The sequence below is a fragment of the Lithobates pipiens genome, unplaced genomic scaffold (assembly GCF_037356315.1).
Source record: "Lithobates pipiens isolate NorthernLeopardFrog02 unplaced genomic scaffold, aLitPip1_a1.2 Scaffold_18, whole genome shotgun sequence".
Taxonomy (NCBI): domain Eukaryota; kingdom Metazoa; phylum Chordata; class Amphibia; order Anura; family Ranidae; genus Lithobates; species Lithobates pipiens.
Window position 1 is genome coordinate 578,324,009 of NW_027507758.1, and position 7,398 is coordinate 578,331,406.

The 7,398-nt window shown below is 40.9% G+C and overlaps 1 non-coding gene across 1 annotated transcript; it reads right to left on the reverse strand.

Moving 5' to 3' along the window:
- Positions 1-7,024: 7,024 nt before the first annotated feature.
- TRNAD-GUC (transfer RNA aspartic acid (anticodon GUC)) lies at positions 7,025-7,096 on the reverse strand. Its single transcript has one exon. It is a non-coding gene; the product is annotated as a tRNA-Asp (tRNA).
- Positions 7,097-7,398: the final 302 nt, after the last annotated feature.

The window sequence follows — 7,398 nt, forward strand, 5'->3', positions numbered from 1 at the left end:
TTCCTGGCTGTAATGCTGGCCACACTAGCGTTACCAATTGTAATCACTGGCCTGGGAAGTTGGTATAGAATCCTATTTAAATGCTTGATTCAGATTGGTGTTTTTTTTTATATTTTTGGAGCCAGAGGTAGCATGACAGCCAAACAACGATTGTCAGAATATGAAGTCATTGGCAGTCTCCATATTTCTTTCATGGTGGATGAATCGTATTTTTCTCCAATATTTATTTCATTTTTTTTGCTGTCATTTTTTAGGGATTATCGAATGCCTATATGAGAATGTTATCAGACTTGAGTTTTATTTTAGATGTATTGAGTTGGCATTACTATTAGAGATAAATTGCAAGGGATTATGACCTATTAACTTACATCTGACAAAGTTAAGCAAATAGCTGCTTTCATTTTTTTTTTTTTTTTTTTTTTTTTTTTTTTACAATGTCTCTAAAAAAAAAAAAAAATTCTTACAAGTCATGTAAATACTTTCTTCACCTATTGTCTGAGTCGTGTTGCATGTTTTTTTTTTTTTTCAAGTGGCGAGACAGCCAGGAAGAATCAATTTGATGGCATTAAATTCTAGTTACATTTTGCAAAATATATTCGGTAGCATCAAAACTACAGTTGTGCAAAATGCAGTTTTGTATTTTTATGAAAACCACCATAGCCCGAGTAAAGTCTGTCTCCTTCCAGCATCCTGTAAAGAACCCTTGTTCTCTTTAGGGAAGCGTTGGGATTTCTGCAAAGACGAGACACGCCAAGTCAGCTAGGGCCGGAACAGATCGATTTATGAAAATAGTTGTCAACTACTTTCATAATCGATGAATCGGTCAGCCGGTTAGTTGACCTGCATACAGAATGCATTATTTGTTTACATATCAGGAAATGCAGTGCAGCACACAGTCGAGTACACATCAATACATGTCAATGGCTGTGAACAAGGCTTATCGCTGAAACTAGTCTGCTGCTGACTATACTCACTGTGAAGGCTTGAAAATAAATACGCTTGATGGTATGGAGTTGCCAGCTGCTTTTATTCGATGACCATTTATTGGTGTATGGGAGGACATCTTAGCTTGGACACCCTGAGTGCAAACTTCCAAAGTAAGACTGTTTCCCACTGCTCTGAGCCATACAGTCTTTGATCAAATACATGTCAAGTGCCTGAGAACTTGGGAATGTGTGAGGAGCAATGTCTCATGGGACATGCAGTCCTGGGCAGGAAGTGGGTGATTCTAAAGGCAGAAGTTTATTTTTACCTTTCTATAGGGGCAGTCTATACTATGCAGTTTGCTATAGGGCTGGGATATGCAATTGGCAGACATCCAGCTGTTGCAGAACTACAATTCCCATGAGGCATAGCAAGACTCTTAGAGCCACAAGCATGACAGGCAGAGTCATGATGGGACTTGTAGTTTAGCAACAGCTGGAGGTCCGCTAATTGCATATCAATGCTATAGGGGCACTCTGAAGGCAGGAAGAGCCAGAAGTGTCAGTGGGGGTACCCTAGAAGAGAAGAATCAGGGCTGCTCTGTGCAAAACCATGACACAGAGCAGGCAAGTATAACATGTTTGTTTTAAAGTGTGTGTTTTTTTTTTTTTACACTCTGCAGGGAAGATCAGCATCTGAACCCAGAGAAGGGGGAGGCTGATAGACTGGAAATAATGGAAGGAAGGTATTATAATTGCCTTTTTAAAGTAAATACCAGTATTGCATTATATTTAAAATGATTACATCCATAAACCATGTCTCAGCTTTTAGTACTACTTTAATATAAAATATCTCTTCCACCCCATAATATAGCTTCATGTCTGACTTCTAGCTAAAATGCCCATATAGCCTACTTCTGGGTGTATTTTTTTTTTTTTGTGTATGTATGTATGTAAATTTTTTTTTTTTTCACAGTATAAACTAACCCTGTATAGTAGCAATTATTTTAAATGTGTGTGCTTGTTTTTGTTTTTTTTGTCTTTTTTTTTTTTTTTTTTTTTATCTGTTCACCAACAAATTGGCCAAAAAAATAAAGAATGCAAATTCGAAAATTTCAGCAAAATCATGTGTACAGAAACGGATCAAAAGCAAACTGCATGGGTGTGAACTTATGCTGGCCATACACTTTGATTTTCAGACGAGAATATTCATATGACAAATCTTTGCAGATTTGTTGAATGAAACCATGTCGTTTTGACATTCACTTTTAACATTCAGTTTTAAAACGAATGTAGTTTCTGAACCAAAACCACATACACCGTCTGAAAATTCCTTTAACCAAGAAGTTTTCTATTCTGTTCCTTCAAATTTTCCCATCACTGTGTTCGAAAACCAATGTCAATTTGACCCCACTAACAATTAGAAAATTGAACATTCCTTAAACGTTCTTTAAAATTACATGTTATTAGAAAGACATTGTTTTTGTATGGCCAGCATATAATATATTAGTTTTCTGAAAACTGTCAAAACTATCTTTCATTTTTTTCTTAAAATAAAAGATGTGATCAGTCTGATATTTACCCAATTAAACCTCCCTAATAGTATATACAGTATATCTGTTCTGTCTGTTATTCTCAGAATGGATTAGAGATTTTGCTCCCTAACCATATAGTTGGATATTTAGACTTACCACTGCCTATATAGATATTTAAGAATAAATTGTGGTGTGTGTGTGTGTGTGTGTGTGTGTGTGTGTGTGTGTGTGTGTGTGTGTTTTTTTTTTTTTTTTTTTTTTCTTTTAATTTTTTAACTTTTTCATATTAACTAAATGATACACCACACTTTTTTTTTTTTTTTTTTTTTTTTTCCCTTTCAGCTGTGCGCATGGGCCGCCGGAGCCCCGCTTCCACTGATTGGCTCCTGCTAGATCCAATCAGCATCTCTGGCAGATCCGATGTTTGCCCCAGGACTCGGCGATCACTCCAAAGAGGGGCAGAACGATGGTCTGCCTATGTAAACGAGGCATATTGCCATTCTGCCAGAGGGAAAAAATGGAGAGGATCTGTTTTCCTTTAGGCCCCTTTCACACGGGGCGGATCAGTAATGATCCGCCCCGTGATGATCCGCTCGCTCAGCGGGGATCGCTCCGTTGTCCCCGCTGAGCTGGCTGCGGACAGGGCGGTCTCTGCACACTGTGCAGGGACCGCCCTGTCAGTTTTCCGCTCTCCTCTATGGGGATCGGACGAAATAGGATTTTCCTCCGTCTGCAGAATTGGACTGTTGCGGAGGCGGACAATAGCGGGTGTCTGCAGATGTTCATCCGCAGCCACCCACTATCCCATAGGGATGCATGTATGTCCGTATTTCATCCGCAAACGTATGGATGAAATACGGACGTAATGTCTGCATGTGTGAAAGGGGCCTTAGTCAAAGCACCTCCCCCACAGTTAGAAAGCACTCCCTAGGGACACACTTAACCTCTTCCCTGCCAGTGTGATTACAGAAAGTGCATTTTTTTTTTTTTTTTTTAACACTGATTACTGTATTAAAGCGGGATTCCCCTGCCGTTTTTTTATTTTTTTTTATTTTTTTACCTGTCACTGGTGGGCGAATTCCTACGGTGTCTTTGCAGTCACGGTCGGCATCTTTTTAACCCCCGGCGTGACGATTTCATTGCTAAGGAAAACTTTTAAAAAAGCAGTCCGGCGGTTTCCATTTTCACTGTGGGCGTTTGAAGCCCACAGGCATTTACTTCCTGGATGCGATGATGCTGAGCTCCCAGCATCCACCGCTCCATCCCGCACATGCTCATTGAGTGTCCTCTTTGTTTTCCTTCCTCTTGCCTCGTGTGCTATAGTGGTAATGGCAGATAGAGCTGCCTGCCCACTTTCAAAATGGCAATTTCGGACATGCCCTCGTCACGTGACCGGCGTCCTCCTTCCGAAATCTCGTGAGATTTCGGCATGACTGTCCCCCCCACTGATTCCTGGGAAATAGCTTAAAAAGTTCCCAGGGACCATTGCGAAGCCGATAAACACGCCTACTCCCACGGGAGGAGAGCCCGGAAGTCAGCATAAACATTAAAAATAAAAGGTAAATACTGCATATTTTATTTCAATGGTCATAACTGCATCTATGTTCCAAAGCCATTTGAATAAGATGAACTTGCAATTTTCTGTACAAAACCGCTTCAATGTCGCTGGTAAAAATATCCTATAGTTTGTAGATGCTATAACTTTTGTGCAAACCAATTCCTATACACTTATTGGGTTTTGTTTTTTATACCAACACCGTAGTAGAATGCATATTGACCTAAATTGATGAAGATCTTTTGATTTATGTACTTATTTTGTTTTTTTTGTTATAGCAGAAAGTATTTTTAAAATTTGGCAGTCTGTTTATAGAGCAAAAAATTAAACAGATTATCACCACCAAATGAAAGCTTTGTGGGGGGAAAAAGGACATCAATTTTATTTGGGTACAGCGTTGCATGACTACGCAATTATCCGTTAAAGCGACAGTGCCATATCGCAAAAAATGGCCTGGTCAGGAAGGGGGTAAAACCTTCCAGGGCTGAAGTGGTTAATTGGTAAAGCTCACGCTTCCCTCTTTTGATGTGTTTGGTGCATGTAAAATAGCCCCTATAAACATATATAAATGGGCCCTAAAACTTCAAGTGTGAGTCTAGAGTAGGGATATGCTGTGTATGTAGTGTGCTCTTGCTAATTTTTATATATATGATGTGATTTATAGAGGCTGTGCCTTAACAATGCTTAACTCTAGACATGTTTCCTTTCTTTTCATAGTTGCATTGGTCCAGCTTGGAGAAATGTAACATGAATGTGGCATTACCTGGGCAAAACCCATGGAGCTGGAAATCACTGTTGTAGGCTTCGCCAACACTTTTGCTTTTCTCAGTGATTGCAAAACATTCTCTCATTGGGCAAAATGGAAAGGCTGGATGGTGATGTCACTCTCCTCCTCCAATCCGGCAAAAAAAAAAAAAAAAACGTTGTGCCTTTTGAGGGGGGGGGGGAAACGTACCAATGGTGTTTGCGCTAAGCAAGGGACCTTTTGTGTTCACTAAGCAGAAGAGCACTCTGCACAAGATCTGGAAACTAGTAGTGATCACTGCAGTAGTGGTGCCTAATACAGTGATTTCCAGGCGATCAGGCATTTGACACCTACATACTTGCATTGGTCCAAGTTGAAGCAATATAATGAGACAAACATTGGTAGTGCACTTGGCGGGAGAGAGACCTGAGAGAGTGGATCGAGATGGGGCTCAGGTAACTATAAGGGACTGGGCTTGCCTCGATCCAGCAATGTGAGAGTGCATCGGCTCTCTAGGAACTCTCCCTCCTCATTGGCTGAGACCATCATAGCCATTGCACCAGTAATGAGGAGTGGCCCTGTGTTTGTTCCGGGTCTGAATGGACGCGCAGTGCAGAGGCTTGGGAGCACGCCTGCTTGGGTGCCCCCATTGCAAGCTGCTTTGGGGAGACTCAACAGGATGGGGGCGTCAGGAATGAGGAGAGGATTGAGGCTGCTCTATGCAAAGCCACTGCATAGAACAGGTAAGTATGACATTTTCTTTTTTGCCTTTTAATATCACTTTTAAGGTTAAAAAAACCTATATACATCCCAATCTGCCCCTATATACCACCCCGACCTGCCCTCTAGCACCCTAATCGCCCTTACCTGCCACTATACTACCTCAACTTGCCCTATACCACCCTAACCTGCCACTCTACATACCCCACACTGCCCTAACCTGCCACTCTACATACCCCACACTGCCCTAACCTGCCACTGTACTGCTCACTAACTGCCCTATTACTACATACTGCTCACTGATTTCCCTACCACTACATACAGCTCACTGACCACTCTGTCACTACATACTGCTCTATTGACTGACACTTTCCATTTTTTTAAGGTAGTGTAAGTTGATAATTTTACAGTGACATTTGTTTTATTATATACATAGTTAGTCAGGTTGAACCACAAGTCCATCCAGTTTAACCACAAAATATAAAATAAATATCATACAATCCCATATACCCAGTACTATACCCACAGTTGATCAAGAGAAAGACGAAATAAAACTGAAAAGCAGGATCCAATTTGCTACAGAAGGGGAAAAAAATTCCTTCCTAATCCCAGAGAGGAAATCGGATTTTCCCTGGATCTACTTTACCTATAAATGTTAATACCCAGTTATTTTATGTACATTTAGGAAAGAGTCCAGGCCTTTATTAAAGCAATTTACTGAGCTGGCCAGAACCACCTCTGGAGGGAGCTCTTACTGTGAAGAAACCTTTCCATATTTGGAGATGAAATTCAAATTCACTATATGGACCCCTTTTATATATTTATACTTGTTGATCATATCCCCCCCTTAATCTCCTTCTCAGGAGTGAATAAATTCAGTTCCTCTAATCTATCTTCATAGCTGAGCTCCTCCATGCCTCTTATCAGTTTGGTTGCCTATCTCTGCACTTTCTCCAGTTCCCCAATATCCTTTTTGAGAACTGGTGCCCAAAAATGTTATAAAAGTTTTTCTTTACTATTTAGTTATGCCTTGCTAGGATTTTTATTTTTTATTTTTTTTTAAAGGTTGCCTAACTTTGAGCTTTGATCTTTCACGTTGTTCACGTTCTTCAGGTAGATCTCTCCAGGGCATTTAAAAGATTTTGGATAAACTGGCGCTAGTTCAACTTTTGCATCAGGGCCCACAAACCCTTAGAATTACTTTACCATTGATCCCTTAATGTTCCTTCTTCCTTTGTAGCTGTACAGGATACATCCCAGTAAGGAGCGTGTGCCAGTGCTGGGATCTAGTAGCCAATCATTAGACTTATGGTGCGTCACATGACTGGGGTAGTTTTGTCACTGATCCCATAGGTTGACAGCACTAAACATTTCAGTGCACCTGGAAAAAAGGAAGCAGTGAGAGACCAATGGTAGGATGGGCATGAGGGGTTTGGCCTTTTGCATTGATTGTTTACTTACAATCTTCGTATATGTGACTGTCAGAATTCCTTATCCTTTTTCCAGGTCTGTAACTTATGACAGGCTCTGCAAAAATAATCTTTGCCTCCCCGTCGGGGAATCGAACCCCGGTCTCCCGCGTGACAGGCGGGGATACTTACCACTATACTAACGAGGAGTACATGAGGGAAGTCAATCAGCTTTTAGGTTTTACTGGAAAATCTTAGTGGTTGTAAAGGTATATTTTTTATGTTAATATATTCTATGTGTTAAGATTAAAAAAAAAAACCTGTGTGCAGCAGCCCTCCTTTGCCCCCCCCCCCCCTCCACCCTTATAATTACCGGAGCCCCTCTCTATCCAGTCATGTCCATGAATGCCTAGGTTGTCCAGGACTCGTCCTCCTGCTTGGCTGAGGCACAGCAGCAGCACAATTGGTTCCTGCTGCTGTCAAACAAACTCAGTCAGCCAATGAGGAGAGA